Source organism: Seriola lalandi, unplaced genomic scaffold (genome assembly GCF_002814215.2).
Source record: "Seriola lalandi dorsalis isolate HSWRI2012SDOR001 ecotype SW California unplaced genomic scaffold, Sedor1 jcf7180002054425, whole genome shotgun sequence".
NCBI classification, from domain to species: domain Eukaryota; kingdom Metazoa; phylum Chordata; class Actinopteri; order Carangiformes; family Carangidae; genus Seriola; species Seriola lalandi.
In genome coordinates, this window is record NW_019524978.1 from 436,543 (window position 1) to 458,690 (window position 22,148).

The 22,148-nt window shown below is 40.1% G+C and overlaps 1 long non-coding RNA gene across 1 annotated transcript; it reads right to left on the bottom strand.

Moving 5' to 3' along the window:
- Window positions 1-15,706: 15,706 nt before the first annotated feature.
- LOC111658141 (uncharacterized) lies at window positions 15,707-20,531 on the bottom strand. Its single transcript, XR_002760975.2, has 3 exons — window positions 20,319-20,531; window positions 19,708-19,787; window positions 15,707-16,127 (listed from the first exon to the last, which is right to left on the bottom strand). It is a non-coding gene; the product is annotated as an uncharacterized LOC111658141 (long non-coding RNA).
- Window positions 20,532-22,148: the final 1,617 nt, after the last annotated feature.

The following is a 22,148-nucleotide window of genomic DNA, read 5'->3' on the forward strand; positions in this document are numbered from 1 at the left end:
TATGGGAGCTTTTTCAGGAGACTCTTCTGTGGGTCATATCAGAGGACTGAAAAAAACAACCTGTGTGGTTGTTCAGCTTGGAGGATTTGTTGACCAAATGTTAAGTACAGCTGGGTCAGATGGGAACGTGATTAGTTTTGCAGGGTTTTCTGTCATAAACCAAAGTATTGGACAAATTAAAAATTTGACTTTGTGGTGCTAATGGGAATGGTTCATCCTCAGGACACAATTAATCTGTCCCAAAGTTCGTGGAGATCTATCAAATAGTTGTTGAAATATTTCAGTCTGGAATGAGACCAACGTTGCAGTCCCTAGAGCCATTGCTAACTTGACAGAAAGTGGGTACAACCAAAAATGAATCAATTGATGAGAATGACTGCTTACTCAGGAAGTAAGGTCTTAAACATACCAAACTTAGACTGATGAGATCTAATACTGAAAGAGTATCCAAGGGTTGAATTTATCACAAGGCAAGTGGAGCAAACAGGAGTCTGGAGGCAACCTGAGGCCCCTGATTTGGTGTAAAGTGATGCAGTATAAAGAGAAGCTGAAAGGTTGTTTCCACTTCAAAAGGCACCGCTCCTCCACCGTGGTTATCAAAGCTTTATATTATTTTAGTTGACCATTTTCTATTAAAACATGATAGCCGCTGTAAGAGTGACACACCCAGGCAGAGGGAGCGCCACACTCTCACATACCCCCGCCCACCCCACAGGGAGGTACGTACCCTGCTTACCAGAGTGTGCAGGCCCAACACTTCCCTTCACTTAACTTGACATTTCCAGTTGCACTGTCTGCGGCAGGTCCTGTGTGGTGTCACATCTATAGCCCCTGCAGTATGCACTGCTGAATGCTGCGGGTCTTAAATGAGATCCCAAAGGGAAAGCAGAGCTGAGGACGGGTGTGTGCGTGTGAGGAGCGGGGGGGGCATTATCTTAGCCACTAATGAACAATTGTATAATTTCTATCAAAAGCAGTCATAAGGCCTGCTCAGTCTTACCCTATCTCCTCTAAATACTGTCATGATAAAGGGACTGTTAAAAGAAGAGGGCTGGTGGAGGAGGTGGGGAGGAGGGGCTTGGAGCTGTCAAGAGGGGCCACTGTGGTCAGGAGGAGCGCTAGAAAGGAAAGTCTCTCCGCCTTTATCTGCCATTTCCTGCTCCCTTCCTGGCTACATTAATAATCTGTAAGAGCAGACAATCACGCACGGCCGTGAGAGATAAAACACGGATGACAAAATATCAACTTCCTGCTACAAAACTCAAAGCCGTTATTAGAATATCAGGCACAGACGGTAATTAATTTCAACTTTAATTACTTCCACTGTTCCTGTAGATTAGATCACAGGTTTGAGATGGGTTATTAAAACAACTGGGGAAATCTGCAATATAAAAAAAATGTTAATTTCTCCAACCCCGTCTCTTAACCTGCTTGTTGAGTGATGCAATTACATCTTTGTGGTGCAGACAAGGGTTGATAAGATGTAGATGAAAAAGACACCCTATCACTTTGGGTGGAAGCTGCAAGGTTTTTTTTTATACACAACACTTGAATTGATATCTCAGCGTCGATGTATCATCTGATCACGAGGTTATGATGACCTCGTGTTTTCCATCTTCATCAGCGGCAGACGGTGAAAGTGGTCTAATTCACAAAATCTTAAGTGGGTATGAAGCAGTGACCTCAAGATAACAGCAGTATTGCAAGTGATGCGAGACGTGATCATTTTAACTGAACTCAGTTTCCATGTGTTTACAAAAAAGAACAAACTGTATTATCCTGTTTGTTCTCTCATTTGACATTCATAAGGCCAGAGTCATCTGTCACGACAGATTCAGAATGACTTTATTTAGGTCCCTTTTCTTTTTTTTTCTCAATATGTTTTGTAATTATTTTTATTAGAATTAATCCCTTCCACCATTTCTTTATTTTCTAAATGAATGAAGGAGGGAAATTAAATGTAGCTACTTTCGCACACAACAAAAAGTGATGTTGTCAGGATAACAATACATGAATATGCTCAAATGCGCTCACTCATCTGAAACTACTAACTCACATGCCTGTCTACCACGCACAACCACCCTCTCCATAATGTATAATGTACACACACATTTAATTCTCTGTGCTGTATTCCCCACCTCTGCCACGTCCTTATAGTAAGTCTTCACACTTTGTTTTTTCTGTAGCTAAATTTGATTTCATCAAATCCTCTGGTGTCGTTTTGGTCTGGGCCTCTGTGCTTTGTCCACTGTTTTCACCAAACATGGCAGAGGAAAAGATCTTGACTCATAATCATTTTTTTGTTTTACAGATACTACATTTTCATCTCTGGATTTTAATCTTTTCTTTTCAGTGTTGCACAGAAGGAAGAAATGAGAGTGTTGTGAGAGCCACACTTCACTCACAAATTAGAAACACTGGAATCTCATTTATGGACTTTATTTCTCAAAGTACATAATATGCCGACCCTTTCTTCTCAAAGTTACGTGCATCCTTCTGTTTGATTCGCCTAACATGTTTTGAGGGAAATGTAATTGCTGTCTGGATTATGTTCAATGGCAATCTTTTTTTTTTTTTTCAAGTGAAGGAAGTGCTGCTATTTTGTATCACACACATTTGTTAGGGAGCTGCTCATGGTGGATGACGGGCACATTGCGGACTCAAATTTGCATCCTATGGACAGGTTTAGGGAACAGAAGCAATTTGATTAAGGTTTGGGAAAGATTGATCTGTCTTTCACGTCATGTCACTTTTGACCTTTTAAATATTTTTACTCCAATCTTTCCCCAAGAGCTGTGAGCTCCTGAACATGACCATAAAAAGTCTGTTGATGCTGTGGTTGCTGTGAGCTGATGCTACATGAGCTGATATTGTAGGGAAACTAATGAAAAACATTTTGCAGATACACATGTATGAACATTAACGCTCATATCAGTTCATTAAAAATATTTTCTCATTGCATTGATATCAATGTAATTAATAGTTTTTCCTGTTGCAAATTAGCAACAAGCTATGTAAACTTAATTTCGAGGAGACGGGTGGAATATATTCAATTTCTATTGTGTTAACATACATTTTCGATAGTGATAATGTTATATTAAAGCTATAAAGTTTAGTTAGTTATACAGTATATTCCTGCTATAAACTAATGTCAAATGAATGGGTTTTCCTCTTGCATTAAAGGGCAGTGAGCATGCAGCCAACAAACAAACAGTAGTAGCGCAACAGCCCTGCAACTTTTATCAAGCCAGAGTCAAAGTAAAATCCAAATGCGACACATTCCACTTGTTTTCCTTCTTGCATTGATACTCACGGGTGAACGCAGCGATACTTTAAAATGTCCCTCTGATAGAGCATTCATGGTGTTACAAAGGGGCCATTCAGGAGCAATCCTCATCTATCAACACAACTGCATGACTTATGTGTACAGCAGATATGAGCATGATGAGGCCTTGATTTCTTTGCAGTCAATAGAGAGCTGCATTCAGCCGTGTGCCTTAAATCCCAGCCCGGCAGCCCAGCCTTGCTCTAATAGGAGGACTCCATATCAGTTGATTCAATGCGCACTTTTCTTCATCAATCAAAATAACATCAGACGCCCTTTCATACTTTGCAACCTATATGTAATCTGCTGCGAATGGTAATATCATATGGAGCAGACAGCGCATTTACTGTGGGATTATGGAATGAAAAAATGCATTGCAGATATGCCATTTCAAATTAAACGCACATGCTTTTTCTACTATCTTTCTTTAGATAGTCTAATTAATTTACTTCAACTATAAATAAATATTTAGTTCCTTTCTAGCGCAGCACACAGGCCGGAGCTGGTTTGGTGCATCAAGTCTTAATTACACAGTAGTGTTAAGGGGTATGTGGGAACAGCTAATCTTAAAATCCCTGCCACACAATAAACAGAGTGACAGAAAGGAAGGATGTATGAGATAAGTCTCCAGTAATGAAACTGGATGCCAAAAGGAGAGGACAGTATGTAATGAAGAGAGAGCAGAGGGGAATGTTTAAAATAAGTTCAAGAACAAAGATAAAGCCCAAGGATGATGCTATCAGCAGGATTGAAGAAAGCATTTCAGTAACAGAATGGTCACAATCACTTAATCAGCCTGACTCCACCCAGCACCGTCCCTGTCTTCCATCATATGCTATTTCCCCTGCTCCAAACAGTCAATTTTCACTGTGTGTGTGTGTGTGTGTGTGTGTGGGCAACATCTGAGTAAAAAGGTTATAGAAAGCGTTGATGGCTCTGTCATAGAGGAGGGTGGCCTTGCATTACCAAAGCATAGCACTTCTGTTAGCAACAGTTCCGGAAAAGACCAATCTGAAACATGAAACAAAGGAGGCTGAGAGAGAGGAGGATCTGTAAATGTTTGTCTGTGGTCACGACTGATTTTACTCATGATGGAAACAAAACTGAACACCAAACCCAAAACAAGAGGGAGAATCATTCACTGAGTCTGACGCAGTCGAGCACAGTTATTAAAGTGCTGTGCTGTTCACTTTTCAAAGATCTGTATTGCACTTTATTTAAGTATTTCCAGTTACTTTATACCTCTACTCCAGACAAATGCTACAGAATAAATGAACATCTTATAAAATATGAGGCATTGTTACACATTAAACTAAGACTCTATAAAGTAAAACACTAAAAAGAAGATTAGAATGAGTTGAAACAAGCTCCACCTTCACCAACTGCAACAGGAAGTGCTGCTTATGATGCCTTTGTTCAGATTTAAAAACCTCCACCAATGAAAATACGTGAAAAGACATATAATGAGGGAAATAATCAGTCAACACCATGAGTGTTTCCATGGTACTGCAGTGAAACAATAACAGTCTCATGAAAACAGATTCAGGGTTTCATACGTCACAAACCTCAGCAACCAATCCTGTTAACTTGTGGGGACGAGGGGCGGGGCTAAATAAACACTGTCAGCCACTGCCAGTTACAAGCTAACAAACAACATAAACATATAACAGATGCTAACTAAGCTAACCGTTCTGATCCGTCTGCCAGTCTCTGATTCTGGTCTCAACAGTCTCTTCATCTGAGTCTGGGTCTGACTGAGGCTCAAACATGTGGCTGAGTCTCTCTGATGTTTCCATCTTGATGCTCTCTGCTCTTTCACCTGTCCACCTGGAGCAAGCAGGTGGTGGGCGGGGCTTAAGGCCTGATCCAGAATTTCTCAATGAGGAAGTAAGGAAGTAAGAGTAGATGAGCTCACAGCCCCAGTTTTTGATTTGGCTTTTGACTGTTTATGTGGGAAAACTAAGTCAAACAAACATGTCTGGACACTAACCTTAACAACACAAACTTAGTCTTATCTGGCTCAATGTTTTTTGCTATCATAACCTTCTGTTTTGAGAATTTAGTTCGCCTTTTCATGTCCTTTTCTTTTGTAAGTTTCCGTTAATTTCATAATGGTCCTGAGGAAACAGGATGAAGGACAATTGAGATGGGTCATGAGGAAAAATACTTTCCTGCCCAGTGATTTATTAAGAGACCTGATGTAGAAAACAGGTAAAAGATGATGAATACATTTTCCTCTGTTGCTAAAATGACACGGTTTGAGTGTTTGTCCTATGATAAAGTAGTCAGAAATTAAATATAGAGGCGAGATAAAACTTAAAAAGTACTTTTACTTATGCTACTTTCAATTTTTCTGATATTACATCTGTGCCTTCACTGAAGGATCTGAATACTCCCTCTACCACTGTGAGAAACCTGATACAAGGAAAGACACAAATTAAGCCTGAGGTCAGTTTGACCCAGACAACAGACTGGTCTTCCAGCATCACATGAACAAATCAGACAAGCTGGTATGATATATGGTGCTGACCTTATGAAGGTGTCATACATGCAGTGACTAATGCTGATAAAACTGCTACATGGATTGTGTTTCTGTTTTCTGTGGCTCGCGCTAAACTTCCCCTCCATCCACTGTGATCCACCGCTGTACTGTAGAGCACCGTCTCCCCAACAAGCTTATTTCTAAAAGCTGCCGAAGCTCTACTCAAATCCTCTAGATCCCAGTCCCTGCTGGGGCCGGACCACTGGCCAAACTGAGATCCTCAGACAAAGGCTGGCCCGAAACTCCTCTTGATTTGGACGGGCATGCGGCCGCCGCGCTCCGCAAACACCATAACACCATCTCTGCGCTCATTTGCGAGGCCTTTAGCTGTTCATGAGTTTGCGATTAGCAGCACTTTGGTTTGATGGCAGCTCACCAGTTGTAAAAGTCGGTGCGGACACTGGCCCCCCTCTGAGAGCGGCTGGTAACTTGGCCTCTAATGCACCGACCCCACATGTACCAGGCAAGGCCCGAGCACGACTACAGGACCACGTTCCAGTAATGCTCCTCAACAAGCATGCTGAAAGATAATGACACCACAGGCTGCACAAATGTTGAAAACCCATGTCAATATAACGCCAGAATGGAAGTTAAGACGACATCTGCAGTCAGCCATCACGGCTACCTGCACTGATTTATGAAATCAGGCTCTAAATCACATTCAAATGTCAGTTCCAGACAGTTTTCAGAGCTCTTCTCAAATGTTGACCATGAACTCGATCCTGCAGGTTATCATGGGTAAATGTTTGCTGATTTTTTTTTTTTTTGACAATACAGAGAATCGTGGAAGGTGTAGCCACAATAGGCTGCGTAGTCTGCTCGGGATCGTCATAGGTTTTCTTGTGTTGCATTTAATTAAATCCAGCTTTCATGTGAATTAAACCAGTGAGTCCAGGAGGCAGGGAAAACGTGGAATCAGGGTCTATTTGAAGGACTTTGTTGTGTTTAGATCACAACATCAAGGCAGGTGAACCTTAAACAAAAATTACACCTGAGACCGCTCCATTACCTACTTGATGTTCTATCACTAATAACACAATGTTACATGATATAATAATGTCAAAAGCTTGCTTTGATCCAAATCTACAGACTTCTCTACGTCTTATTAGCACCACATTGCTCTTAAACATGTTTACACTTGAAACCCGTCATAAATAATACAATTACACACCTTTATTCTGCCACACAAGGTAAGAATGACACCAAATGTGAACATAAATTTAGCCACTAACAATTCAATATTCAAAATATACATAAACCTGTTGTATCAACATGATGATAACATTAACAATTTACCAAATACAAATATGTGTTTAACCGGCTCTAGGGGAAGATAATAGACACACAAGGTCTAAATGGATATTCATATCAAAATGTGAAATGGTTCATTATGCTTGTACCATAAAACTTTATGTGGTGCTACATGGAACGCTTTAGGTTCATTATAACATAACACTCAAATCATTCAACATAGGATGGCTGACGAATAAGAATGGATAGAAGACATTAAAAATGTGCTTTTTAGTAAATTTTTTTATGGTTTGGTTTTTGGTGTCATTAACAGACATTATAATCTGTAAACAACTTAATGTGTTTTGCATTTGTTGTAAATACATGACATTTAATTTGTTTTTGAAAATCCTCCACTAAAAATGAATTAGTTGCTTTAAATTCTTTAAGTTAAACCAGGACCAGAACATTTCTATAATGCGTGCTTTAACCACAGAGGCTCTGCTGGTCAGTTTAAAAAGATATAATCAAGAGACAGAAATGTTTGGAGAATTACACAGGGTTGGTAGTTGCAGTAAGATGAGCAGAGTTCGCTGTCTGCACACACAGTCGATGGCTCTGCGCAGTGTGGGCTACAGCCGAGCAAAAGACAGTAGATCATGGTGTTTACAGCTAGTTAACAGCCTTGGACTGTGTCTGTCATGCCTGTTGGAGGGATTGGAGGCCGCCACCATCCAGGCACACTTCAGGCTGTGTGCCTGAGGCTGGGCCCTCCAAAACACGAGCTGTAGGAGACACTGCCTGCAATAATGTCCTCATGCTATCCACTGCTAGCCATAAAGAAAGGGGCTGCACACCTGCAAGCTTGTTTTTTTTTTTAACACCACATATTGTGTCATCTTTCTTCAAATGTGTTATTGACGTGTTAATAGCCGCACCGTTTGACACAACATGTGCTGCTGTTAAAAAAAGTGACAAAAAAAAATATGTCTTTTAAAATTTGCAGTCACGGATTCGTTAAAAAGTGACGCACTGGTGCACATTAGGGATCCAGATTTCCTAATTTCTCTGCTGCTTGGGAAAAGAGAGAGAGAGAGAGAGAGAGAGAGAGAGAGAGAGAGAGAGAGGCTGCTGATTATATGAATGCTGCTTGATAGATCTTCAGAGCTGGGCCTAGTGGAATGTCTCCCCTCCTCTGTTTAAACAAAGCCTGAGATAAGATTTAAGGAGAATCCTTAAGGTGATCCAGCTGCCCTCCTCCAAGCTGCAGCAGGCACAGAGCCATAATGAAGACTGAGGAAAAAGGCTCAGAGACCCACCTCCAGAAGGCAGGGCTGTAGATGAATACATTCCCTCTCGCATTTCCTTACAGCTTATCCGCTCTCCAGAAAAAGAGACAGCCAAAGAGAGATGAAAGGAAGAGGGATGACTCTGTTTTAGTTTTGTCACACTCCTTACTATCGTTTCCCTGGTTTGTTTCAGAATAGCCACTGCTGTTGTCCACCGTTAATCATGAGTCCCTGTCATTTCACTGGCATTTTCTGTTTTGGATTTACATGAGAATTACTTGGAGAGCAAATCATTTATGTGTCACATCCATTCCTTACAGCACATTTTAATGATTACTCTATGTTTGAATTTTCTCAATTATTCCACATCCCCTTCTCTTCTCTCCCCCCCTCCTCACTGTGGGCAGGCAAATGCATTTTGCTTTTTAATTGCACACAAAACTAAACCTGAAAAAAAAAAAAAACATGTCAACTGCCCAATTGCATAAAAAAGCCGAGCATGCATATAAATGCATTTTGCCATATGCGTGATTACATTACATCAAAAGAATGTTTAACATTTTGTCACATCAAGCTGTAATTAATGCAAAACATATTTGCAAGAACAACACATTTCAATAAAAAAAAAAAAATTAAATCATAATTCAGCCTAATGCTCCATGTTGCTCAGGATAATCCAGAGAGAGGGAGAGAGAGAGGGAGAGAGAGGGAGGAAATAATTAGCAGAGAGAAGCGATTGCACTAATGAGAGGAGAATTTGACTAGGATACTTTACTTGACCCCCCGTGTTCCTTGGCTGTCCAAGAAAAAAAGGCTGATTTATAATTATACTCTGCAATGCACCATGAAATTGTTATTGTGGAATACCTTTTTGAAAATGTTATCAAACAATTACTTTAATTTTTCCCCCTGGAAACTGTTGCACATGTCTACTAAAATGAGATGGTGGAGCAGAGTCTCCTGCCTGTCATCTACTGCTGTTCATGCAGATGAGCCCACTTTTTTTTTTTCTTCCCTTCCCCAGAGTCTCTGTTCCGAGGGATGCTGTGGCAAATAAAATAATACTCAGATAAAACTGAAATATTTTATGACAGAATGATAATCATTGCAAGCATACGTGCCACTGATATGGGGCTATTGCGGTTGGGGGAGGAGGGAAAATAATCCTTTTTGTGGGCTTTAAAAAATGAATCTCAGTTGAATCACATCAGAGAAAAAAAAACTCAAAGACAGTTCCAAGATGAGCCAACTCCAGGAGAAAATGACCTCCTCGTTTTGGTGATAAAGTTCTAGCCAAAATATGATATCAGCCTGCGACGTGACTCATTAGAAATGTGTGTACGGCGTGGAGGCAGCTCTCCCTATCTGCCAGTGCCTGGCTTGCCGACTGATAAGAGGCAAATGCAAATGTCCTGATAAGAACTGAATGCAAATATTTATGATATGATATTCCCTGGGAATTATGTGTGGATAAAACAAAGTGTATTATTTCCCTGTAATTCTTTCAGGTTTGCCAAAATGTCCTTTTTTTTTTTTTTTGCTTTCGAAATTTGCATTTCTTCAAAATTGATTGGGTCTGCGTATTATGTTAAGCTATTTGTTTGCTGAGGATGGTAATTAGTTACTGTAATTACAGCGATGACAGTTGCTAAATTGTTTTTAAAGCATTACAGTGTGTCTGTGCCAGAAGATTGCAGTACTTATTTTAGGATTTAAGCATTTGCTGGAAACACTCCCACTCTAAGGCCAAAGTGGGAATTTTTTGAACTACAAAGCAGCCATTTTCTAAGCAAAGACATTTTTGAAAATGTCTGTTAATTTGCACTAATTGCTGGTTTGACTGTGTTGTGCAGTTTCTTCTCCGATCAGGGACTTGTTACTGATAGGATGTCTTGGGGGATCAAAATGGGCTTGAAATAGTTTAAATACATGTGTTTGTTAGCTTTGTACGCTCATTTAAGTCAGACTTTTAATGTTCTCTGTCACCCAAGAAACAAATTGTTGTTGCAGGCACATTTGTAATTATGGTTCCCAGTGTAGCCTATACAGGCTTTCAAGTTTAGTAAACATTAATTAGCGTGGACACAGACAGTTGGGTGTTTTAGAGGGCGTTTCATGTACAGCATAAACAGCAAATGTCTGAATCACATAGATCAGGACTGCTAGAGCTGCCTGTGCATATTTCTAATGCAGAAACATACAAAAACATACACAGCATACTGGAGACCATAATGATAAAATTATAACTCAAGATCTGTTTAGGGTAAATCACAGTCAGTGGAAATGAAGACTCAACCTGCTATAGGCAGGAAGCAACAGACTCATTTAGGACTGCAACTCACAATTATGTTCATTATTGCTTAAATTAAAAAGAAAGAAAATAGAGAGATGTCCAGTCCAGTGTCCAGTCCACAGTTATGTCTTCAATCTGCTATTTTGACCAACCAAGAGTTCAAAGATATTCAGACTGTAATCAGAGAAACAGGCAAATATTCATATTCGAGAAGATGGAAACATCCCATTGACACAATTCATTTACTGTAGATCAGCTAATTGATTGTTTAATCAATTGTGCTGACTCTTCACTATTCCATGTTAAAGTGAAACAGATTTCGAGAAACAAATGCAAATTTCTAACCTATTCGACCACTGATAATATTTTAATTGACACTGATGCAACAAACACAGACGCTGAGGTAATTTCTGTGTGTTGTATTCAACGTCTCCTGAACACTGAAAAAAATAGATTCCGCCATTTCTCAAAACGAAACGCAACTAGTCCCACTTCTGCAGGACCCCATGGGCAATAAGCCTAGTTTCCTTCTCGAGCATTATGCTATAAGTGCATAATTGGATTTACTATTAACATAATCGGACAGCGTGCATGTTGACTTGGATATTCCCCTATGAGCTGCATTGCTCCTCTAAACCTTATAGAGGGAGATGGTGAACGTACATCAAGGTCCCATGTGCTGCTCTTTGTTTCTTTAACTTCAGCCAGACAACAAGAGGAGGTAATATCTTAACACAGGCTTAAAGTGAGGAAAAAGACGTTTCTACAGCAGGGTCACAGACGTGTTTTTGGGTCTGATCACCTCTAGCAAAGAATGCCTGCGACACTAACCTTTCATATCTGTGTAACCACCTTTGCAATGGATGATAGTGAGTCAAATGATTCAGAAAATAAAAGCAGGAGACTTGCATATGGTATAGTGAACAAAGCAAATATGAAGCTACAAGTCTTGTTTGTTTAAGAGAAATAGTTGCCTTATTATTTGCAGCCTTGGCGTTTTGAAAGAAAATCAGTCACCTCACTGCAAAAGTAAGAAGCACAAAAACAAGCAGTCAACCATGAACAGGAGGGTTCACTAAGAGCGTGAGGACTCTGTTTCTTATTGCCTGAAGAAAAATGGAAACTCCTGCTCAAAGATACAGATTTAAGAGGAGCATACACAATAAAGCAACAGAGGGACAGTGCAGATAGAAACATACAACTCAAGCAGCAGCATAAGTGAACACAGCTCTATCAGTCAAATAGCTCGCTACCGGAGCAGAAATATGGCTCCTTGGTGTGTGAGGTGAATTCCCATGTTGTGTTTCTGTTGCGTAAATACCTAGCACCCCACAAACCCAGCCTGAATCCACGCCTGCCCTGACACACACGCACACACACACACACACACACACACACACACACACACACACACACACACACTCACACACACACAACATCCTTATTAGATGCACCCGCTAGTTACTTCTTAATTAACACCTACTGCAGCCATAATAATAGAATCACTTTCCCCCTTTCTGAAATCCCTTTGAAATTACACAGGATTAAGGAAAGTTGGTTGCTAAATTGGTGTGTGCATCTGTAATTTAATTGCATCTAAGGACATTAATTAATAAGGTGCCTCCTTTAATAGTTAATGTATAATTGCTATTAATTAACAGCCAGTCTTGATAAAGTGTCACCAAAATCAAACAAAAACAATTAGCTTTTTGAGGTAAGTGTCTTTTAAAAGCCTCATTATTAGTACTAGAGGTAATATACAGTAGTTAGAATGATAAAGAAGCCAGTGTAGATTTTAATTTGGATGGGGAGAGAGGGAAAAAAACACAGTTGACATCCATAAGGGAATTACCATGCGGTAATTATGGGATAAGCTCATTGTAACATGATAAATAATGCTGTGAATCTGTCCCCTCCAGTTAGGTTGGCGCCTCTTTTTATTAGGGTGGACTTTAATTCTACATCTTGTATTGTATCAGACAAATTTAGTTGCATTTAGCTTCTCATCACCATGCCTAAAGATTGCAGGGACTGGTGTGGCTTTTAAAGCAAATGTGTAGTTTTGTGATGTGGGTTTTGAAGATATGTGTCTCCTGTAAATCTTCGCTTCTACATTCCTTGACGAAAGCAGTCGTGTGAAGTCCTTGTGTTTTGGTCTCTCTTGACAGCGGTGTCACGTGGAGTAAATAAAACAAGCCATAACTTAGACAACAGGTATGAGCGTGACCGATATTTTACACAGTTGGTGTGACTGATGTTTGAACTAACGTCGCCTGAGGCATATTCAAGGAGAAATAGCACCAAAACAATATGTTAGCTTTGTTCCTCTTATCTGGTATAAATCAATAGGTTGTGGTTTTAGCCGAGATTTACTTGCAGAGTGGTCGTTGGTGCAGAATGAATTGGGTGCCAGGTTGAGAAGCATAAACATACATCTGGAGCATGGAACTTTAAACAAACCCGACTATTATTTGCAGTGCCATATTACCATGAATACAAATGACAGCATGACCTCAATTTTCTGCACTGCGTGAGGGAGTGGAAGAAACCAATGGTTTAAGTGCTATTGCATCCCAAAGTGCTTGTTTAGTCTCAGTTTCACTCCTATCACAGAGTCAACAATCATGCTGTTTAGTATTGAATTGGTAGAAATAATATTCAGGGTTCCTGTCCACAGCCACCTATTAGAACAACTCCTTTTTCCCCTGCAATATGCTTCGCTGATGGAAATACGTCCTCAACATACACACAGCAATTTGAACGTGCTTTAGCTTTTATTTAATGAGCCATCAGCAAGAGAAAAGAACCTGCAGTGTAACAAACACTTAGCCTAAGAAGTCATTTTCACCTTGGTTCACTATGGAGAGGAGCTCCAATCCACTCGCTAAACAATTACAGCATATTAGCTACTTGTCAGTCAGACCTTTTGGAGACGATACATCTCCATTTATTTCCTCTCTACATTTTCTCCCTGCGCTCACTCGCACGCCTCCTCTGCTCTCCTCTCCCCAGACAGGCAGGGATGTGCAGGGAGTCCACAGGGAGAGGTGGAATATTTCACTCCGCCAGTGAGGCACCCGGTGGGAATAGGGGTTGAAACTGTGTGAGTATGTATCTCATTAGTTCAGTTATGTAATTTGGAGCACTGATAATCCTCCAGGACTGCCAAGTTGCACACCTCAGAAACAAGACTTGGAGTCGTCAACATGCAACCAAGTACAGACTAAGCTACTAATTGCTGGGTGTGTTAATGTGACTGGTAATGTAAGCTATAGACCTCTATGGTATTAAGGTGAAGCACATGGTACTGATGGTGAATCTAATGTTGTAACTCCTGCATAATTTAAAGGTAATCAAGAGGGTCACTCTCTTCTACTTTATATGGAGGACTATAAATTCTTTAGCAATACATTTATCCAAATTAAAACTGCAATAATCAATAGTTTTGCAATGAAAATGAATCAAATACATGTAACGTGACAGGTGTTGCAGCAAAACCTTGAGATAGTTATCCCCAAATAATGTCCATATTCTATGAAGCCTTTTAGTGTCTTTCAGCTCATTGTTTTGGTTTTACTGCTGGTGACTTTGTTGTTTTGGGTTTGTCTCACAGCTCTCATCAACCTTGTCTCCAGCAACAGCTGACAACTGAGACAATGAGAAACCACTGATAAACCGGGTGCACACTTCCTGCCCAGGACAAAATAGCAGACAGACACAATATGGCTGACATAGTGGAAGATTTAGCTGCTAAAGAGACAGTCAGAAGTCAGGAGTTGGTAGACACCAAAAACAGAGCAAAAAAGAGAGTTAATATTAAATTCATCAGGTGGCCTCCAAATTAATGCTAATGTTGCTCATTGTCTTCTGGACGTGTAAATACTTTGGGCAACTGTTTTCTAATACACTCACTATATTAACTTTATGAATGAATATGTCAGTGTTGTGTCCAACTTGTCCTGCTTCTAAATTAAAATTAAAAGTAAGCTGCTATAACCATAGGACAAAAAAGTGCTTAGACAGCTTTACAGTTCGCATTAAACAATAACGGTCTTGTAAATTGTGTAGAAATCAAAGACACTGGTCTTCAGTTCTATATGTATACGTATAATATGTATTATGTGCTGTATATTTTTTATGCTTTGAGAGCCACAGACCAAACATCAACTAACTGAATTGTTTTGGGGTGATAGGAAACATCTCCAAACCCCCAGCACACCAAAACTGGATGGAGATGTAACATTTTGTTATAGGAGAACACCTTTCATTGTAATTTGATGCAAATCTTAAACCATATGGTACAAGCACATTTATTTTGGCTGATAAGTCCTTGTACTATAACTGTATGAGCTTCTTTTAGTTCTGCGGCTCCTTCAGATAGGCCAGATTACACCTTTACACTTATGAGTGCATGGATTTTGGTGACCTCATCAAAGCATAGCAATGCCAGCCTTCAACATCAGCAGAGCTCTAATCAGCCAGAATTGAAACCACCTGTGTGGGTGTCCAGACCCTTTAGATAAATAGTTTAGTCAGTCAGCTTTAACCTCAGCCTACTTGATCCTGGTCTGCTGTACCCGGAGCTGCTGGTTTTCATTCTCGCCTGCTAATCAGTGAGTGATGTCCAGCTGGGGCACCAGGAGAATGCAATTAACTAGCTGGAGGGATGGATGAGGAATCTGAGGATCTCTGTGCAGACCGAGGTCCAAAATTTTACTCAAGTCATAACCCTGACCTTAAAGTCACTGTCAATAGAATCTTTATGATTGTAATGTCATTTAAATCAATCAAATGGTGTACATTTTTGTTTGTGGAAAAAATGACACAATCCCAGTAAAAGAAAAAAATGGTTTATGTGTTGCATTCATTGCATAACTTAAAGCATGCATGCATCTGCCGCAGTGTCTTTTTTGAAGCCACCTTTGGAGGGCTACCAAATCTGAAATACTGCACATATAGTGGTTATATCACCTAAATTATCTAGCATTATCTAGCATTTTATATTTACCACACATGGAAATTACAGGTCCATTTTTTTTCACACTTTTGTTTATTGTCACAGAAATATTTGCAGTGCATAAATGCATAATATTCATGTGTTGTGCTGCTGAAACATCTTACCGTGGCCCTTAGATATATGCTAGTTACTTAAAGTAAACAATGATTGTGGAGGAGCTTTGGTTTTAATATATACAGGCCTAGATAGAGTTTTGACGGTGTTATAATTGTTTAGTCTTTCATTTTCATCAAAAAACCTATCAACCATTTACAGATATAGAAAGTTAATTTCCATTGTGGGACAGTTAAAATATTATTTGTTAGATTTTTAAACTGCAGCCAGGACAAATGTCTCTGGTCAGATGGGACGGTTCACTGGCTGAGTAGACAAAGACTTCAACAGTTGACCCTCTTCTTGGGATCATTGTGGGGCCTCAACCTCAACCCAACCTGCAGCAGAGGAAAGAGGAAGGGCAGAAAAAGGTGTCAGTATCATGCAGTGTGACATGCCATGTCCAATCACAACGAACAACATAACATCATTTAACCTTTACAACACATGTATTGATCCATCTGGTTATCATGCTGCGATCACAGCTCAGGGCCGAGCTCAGCTCAGCTTCAGGGGCTGTTTGAATCCACCCGGCAATATTACTGGGAGACAAAGAGATCCAGGCCTTCTGTTTCTTTTAACCCTGTCCTTGGATCATCCTTTTCCCCAGACCACTTTGTCTGTGGAACAGTGGGAAGATGTTTCACTGGCTGTTTCATTGCGCTGACTAAATATACAATGGGAGGTATGAGATATAATCTTTGCACAGTGGAGTAGAATGATTAAGAAAAAACGCCCACACAATCCCCTTGATGATTTTCCAGTGATGCAATGAGAGTCTCCATACTCATTCTGAACATGTAAAGATGTGTTTTTTATTTCATGCAAGATAAGATTCACAATAACTTAATCAAATGTTTTTTGTCTTTATTAAAATACAGTATTCCCATAATAGATACAGCTTCAAAGCGCATATTAATGAACATGCTCATTGATATTCACAGCCTTTACTTTTTTTAAAAGAATCAAAGATGCATTCTGGATTTAAAGTAGAGCAAGAAACATTGAATACTTTGAAGAAGTAGGCTATAGCGTCATAATATAAGCTACTGTTGAAAGAAGTTGACTTCCTCCCTCAGGAGACATGCACCCAGATGGATTCACATACACCCAGATGGCCTGAGTTGTCAGTCTGTTCTATCTAAAGCTGTTGCTCAACAGTTCATGTTATTGGATATATCTTTCACTTAGAATATCTGAGGTCTGCACAGCATACATGAATGCGTTGTTGTTGCTCATGTACAGAAGCTTATAGTCAAATTATAATATAATGAAGAACACTGACTGTAATTGTACTGATGAAAATATGAGAAGAAGAAAACAGTGAATGTCCCATAGAAGTGGACATGGGGATGTAGTAAGAGAGGTAGTCGCATTTAAAGAGTTTAAAGGGTGGTTTCCCTTTTTACAATCACCTATCCGAAACCAAAAATGCAAGAGTGGAAGTGTAAGAAATTGATCAAGCAATTTGTTTGTCTGCTCTGATGTAAGCAGTAATCGTTAGCATGCTAACTGCCACCCACAATACCTCCAAAATCAAGGGAGCATTGTTTTCCAATCACACTGGTGAGTCCTCGTCCTAAAGCCCCTCTTGTAGAGTGTCAGCTGGACACATTGAAAAGTGATGTTTTCAACCAACTCACGCAGCTAACTTTAGCTAGCTAGCTAAATCTGTCAGCAACAGTTCAGCCAACAAAATCAACACTGGTTAGAAATGAAGAGCCATTTGTTTTGGTCTACCTCTGTGTGAAATCAAGGACCCATTGTTTTAAATAAATGACTGACAATATTAAGTGGTAAATCTCCCTCCATTATCATTATATTACATATGTGCCACTGGGAACAGACAGCTTAACAGGCATGGCAACAGTAACTAAGAGGTGGGGCCTAGCAAACGGTCAATTACAGAAGTTGTTGTGGTTAGAGTGATACTGGTTGAAGCTGTGATACAGTAGGTAATGATGACTTTATTAAGAGGAACAAAGACTAACAGCAAGTGTTCACAGGCATGAAAAATATGTCCAAGCAGCATCTTGTAGACTATAGTCAAACCTCTTCCAATTAATAAGAGACCAATGAGCATAAAAAAGCACAATGACAGAGCCAGAGCCAGAGTTATCAAATTTGCCGTGAACGCTGATAATAGATACGTATGCTAAGGAAAATGGTGCTTTAATAGAGTTTTTAACTGTAGATCTAGAATAGAAAATTGGACATACATTCTAATTGAATACCTGGATGAAAATGCACCCGGCACACCGTTATAAATCATCTGGAATCAGTTTTCTCGAACTCCTCTCTCCCTCTCACCCACTTTACAAACACAGAGCAAGGCTTTTTCAGCCTCTGATAAGTGTTAATAAATTACCTGAATTTGAAAATTAATGGCTAGCCGCCTGCTTCAGGGAGATATCATTGTGTTTCATGAATATTTTGATTTTGTGATTAGATCAAAATGCAGTGAATTCCTAAACAGCCCCCATGCCCAAGCTCCACTGATCATAAACTCTTCCCTTCTCAAAAAAAAAAAAAGAAAAAAAAAGAAAAACCCATTCCATGCAAATGTGCTGATATGGAATAATTAGAATGAGTTTTGCCAGTATTTTTCTCCTGTAACATTTGCATGACTTTAGATCTCACCCGACTGATCTGCTCCAAGCTGAGGGAAAATGTATGTTTTTGTGCAGCTCCCCCCAAAATTTACCTTGCCAGGCAAGATAATGGCTTATATTGTGATGTTAAAGAGGCTTGTATTTACAAAAAGAAACAAAGGCGAGCCGGTTGCCAGTCCTGGAGGACATTGATTAGGCCCTTCCTGTCATTCCCTATTCATGCTCTGTATCAGTGGCATTCCAGCTCATCTCCTTTTGTGTGTGATAGAGATCAAATAGATTTTCCACTCATTGTCACAACATTTACAGGTACGGGAATGTGAGGAAGGAGAAATGTGAATAGCCAAGCAAAGTTCGACTTAATATTCCTGCATTGTCTCCATTTCTACACTTGAAGTTTCACAGTCTGTTTCCCTGGGTCTCTCTCACTGTCATACACATATCATAACTGCTATGAAAACATATGCCCATGATTATATACGAAGACACACATAGCGAGGAGATATAAGATTAAATAATTTAACAAACATCTCTGCAAAATAAAACAAAAAAACACTCAACAGTTGTATTACACTCCTGCCACAACCAAAGCACAGTGTGCAGCATTTGCGTTTTGTTTGGATACTTTTTTTTTCTTTTGCTTTTCTTTTACTCTGGTGTTGGCACTTTTACGCTCTGTAGTTGGCACACAGGAATGTGTGTGGTGCAAAAAAAAAAAAATAACAGATACTCTATGTGAAGTTGTACGACTTCAGATCTTAGTTAGCCAAAGTGTGCTTTCAAACACAGAGGGATGCTGGTGGCTGTATGTGTTTGTGTGTGTGTGTGTGTGTATGTGCATGCACCGGCAGCTGCACAGGGCCCCAGGGACAGGCCTGTGTAGATTGGGTCTCCTCAACCCACAGCTCATTAGTGGAGAGTGAAAGGAATCCACACAGATGGCTGTCAACGTTCAAAAAAGTCGGCTGCATGAGACATGTCAATTGAGGTTTAAGTTCCTTCTGCTCATTTCTGTGACATTGCAGTATTCAAGCAATATTTGTTTATTCTACCCAAAAAGTACAAAAACACAGAAGCCTGGTGACATCTGAAAATGTGTTTTCTAATGAGCGCTCAGACTACTGAACAGGAGCCTGCACTTGTCATTCATCACCACAAATTACTCGTTCTAACTTGACATGTTTTCAGTGCTACAGATGACGGGCTTGTCTGTTCTGCAAACACTGAGAATGGTCTGCGTTTAAACTGGAAATATGGCATTGAACAGTCCGGCAAGACGCCATGGAAAATCAATTAGATTGTTTACCTGTCAAAGTTGGAATGGAGGCCGTGCCACTGTAACGGTCGCTCATCATTTTCACTCCAACACTGTCACCTGCTCTCCTCCTGTTATTCAATTAATGCAATTGAATACACAGTTGTGATATAGTGTCTTTATACAGCAGGGGTTTATTTGACTGTGCTGGCTCCCGTAATATGCTATACTGTAACCATATGGTAACCTTCCCTTGAACCTCATGAAAGTAAAAGAGGATTGAACTGGCAAGATAAAAGCACTTGAAAATGTGTGATATTTTCTGCTATGACCAGTGGGCCAGTAATAAACAGAAAATACATAAGACTTTAAAGGGAAACCCTGCATACTTTAATTCAGATATGACTGTTGTATTTCAAATTTACCTGCACATGACTGTCGTCCTGTAATACCAACATATCTAGTAGCGGGAACACAAACAGACGGACGCCCTTATGCATGTTCTGCATTAGCACTAACAGCATACAAAGGATACTGGAGGTTATAGTGAGAGAATCATGCAGCAGCTGAAGGAAAGTATTAGATCAGTTATATAAAATCTGTCTCCTGCAGGCAGGAAAAGCCTCAGCTACTGTACAAATTTACAGCAACACAAAACTCACATCAGGTACGCCAACAAAACCAACTTGTAGAACAAACTGTTTCTGGATTTAAGAAGACTTCATAAAAAACCCCCCAAAAAAACAGAAAATAAAAAAAAAGAAGTTGGTGAGGGAGAAGTTGACTCGCTCATTCACTGGAGTGTGGATTAAAAGTTGCTCTGGACCGGAGATGCTACTTTTCAGTAATTGTACATAACAGCAATCTGAACACCACTTGAGCTGACCTACTTATGGGGCTCAGGAACTTTTTATCCTGCAGCCAAGTCTAAAAATAACCCTGTGGCCAGTTTTAGATTCATCTCAATGGTAACCCTGACAGTTTTACAGAGTGCCAGTGACAGAGTCCTGTTAAGCAGCAGCAGTCGGCAACAGCTTAAACACTGCACCACTGCACTCTCCTCATGACATTTCTCTCCTCTGCTTGAAAATGAATGCTCAATTATCAGGCGTGGATTGTACTGAATATACATTTTCACTGCTAAATACACTGATCACCATTAGTAAGATCAATATATTGTAATATTCTGTAAAACAAACTGCTGTTAATGCTAAATCTTTGCATTTCCTTGTTTAGCTACAGTTGCTTATTGAGCTTTGTGCGAGAGATCAATGTGAAGGAGCTCCCCTTTAATCATTTACAGTGAATGGCAGTAAAATGATTCTGTGAACAAATTGGTTTCATGTCCAGGCGAAAATCACATGGAGTTTTTGTGTTCTCTTTTCTTTCCCTCCTTTTCTTTCTTTTTTTTTTGTGTGTGTGTGTCATTGTGCAGACATTCTCTCTTGCTGTACGCATCGTTCCTTTAAGATGATTTGGAATTAGAGGCTTTTCATACAGTACATATTATGTAGCTTGGTGGGACTCCATTAGCCTGAATCAAAGAGGACAGCAGCCTGCGTGGAGCCACACAATAATGTGGCAGCCTGTGTTTCAGCAAATAAATAACAAATCCGCCGCTTACTGTACCAGCCAATGCAAACTAACTAATTAAAAGATGAAAGGGGGACGTCTTCCTAGCAGTTTGATGATGATTTTTTTCATAGAATGGTAACACTGGAGTCTTGAATACTTGGCCAAAATGAGTGTGACGCTAATAAGGATCTAGAGCAGCTAACAGTCCTGATTTGGGTGTACAAGGGGGTGCCCAACCATAATCTGCTGCTGTTGGAGAGTGCAATTAGGGCCAAATTGTTGTCCCTGAACTGACACTGGCCTGTGGGAAGACTAAACTGGCTTTCCTTTTTTCTTTTTTACTTGAATCTGTGGTCCCCTTCCCTCCCCCTCACCACCACCTCCTCTCCTCCAGTATTCCTTCTCTCCTCTCGGAGCATCTTGGGAGCGTTGAGCTCAGACAGCGGGATTAGTCAAGGATCCATCTTGAGACGCAGATAATGTTTTTGCGCACAGTCTCCCCTGCTCTCCGCTGGCTTCTGCTTCACTGATTAGAACTCAAAACTCCACCAGAAATGGCTATTTGTTCTTAAGCTGTTTTTCCCTCCCTTTGTTGAGCTGTTTTTGTCAGCCATCCCTCTAATTCAGCGCAAGAACGAGTCACAAGTAGGTCAAGACAATGCTGCAGCCGGCAGTGTCCCAGTCTTAGAGAGGACTGACAGCAACATGGAAGAGCCACAGGGCTGTTTAAATATGCCCTCTGGTCTTTGCCTCTCACACTGTCTAAATGGCTGAAAGTGGGTGGCACTGCTACAAGTTTTCTACCTCCACAATGCAAACCAATTTCAGGGTTTGTTTGAGAAGCAGAGCCTTTACCTAACATGAGCAACTTTTTTTTCCTCTATTTTCCCCAACACCACGAGTAGCATAAGTTCAGT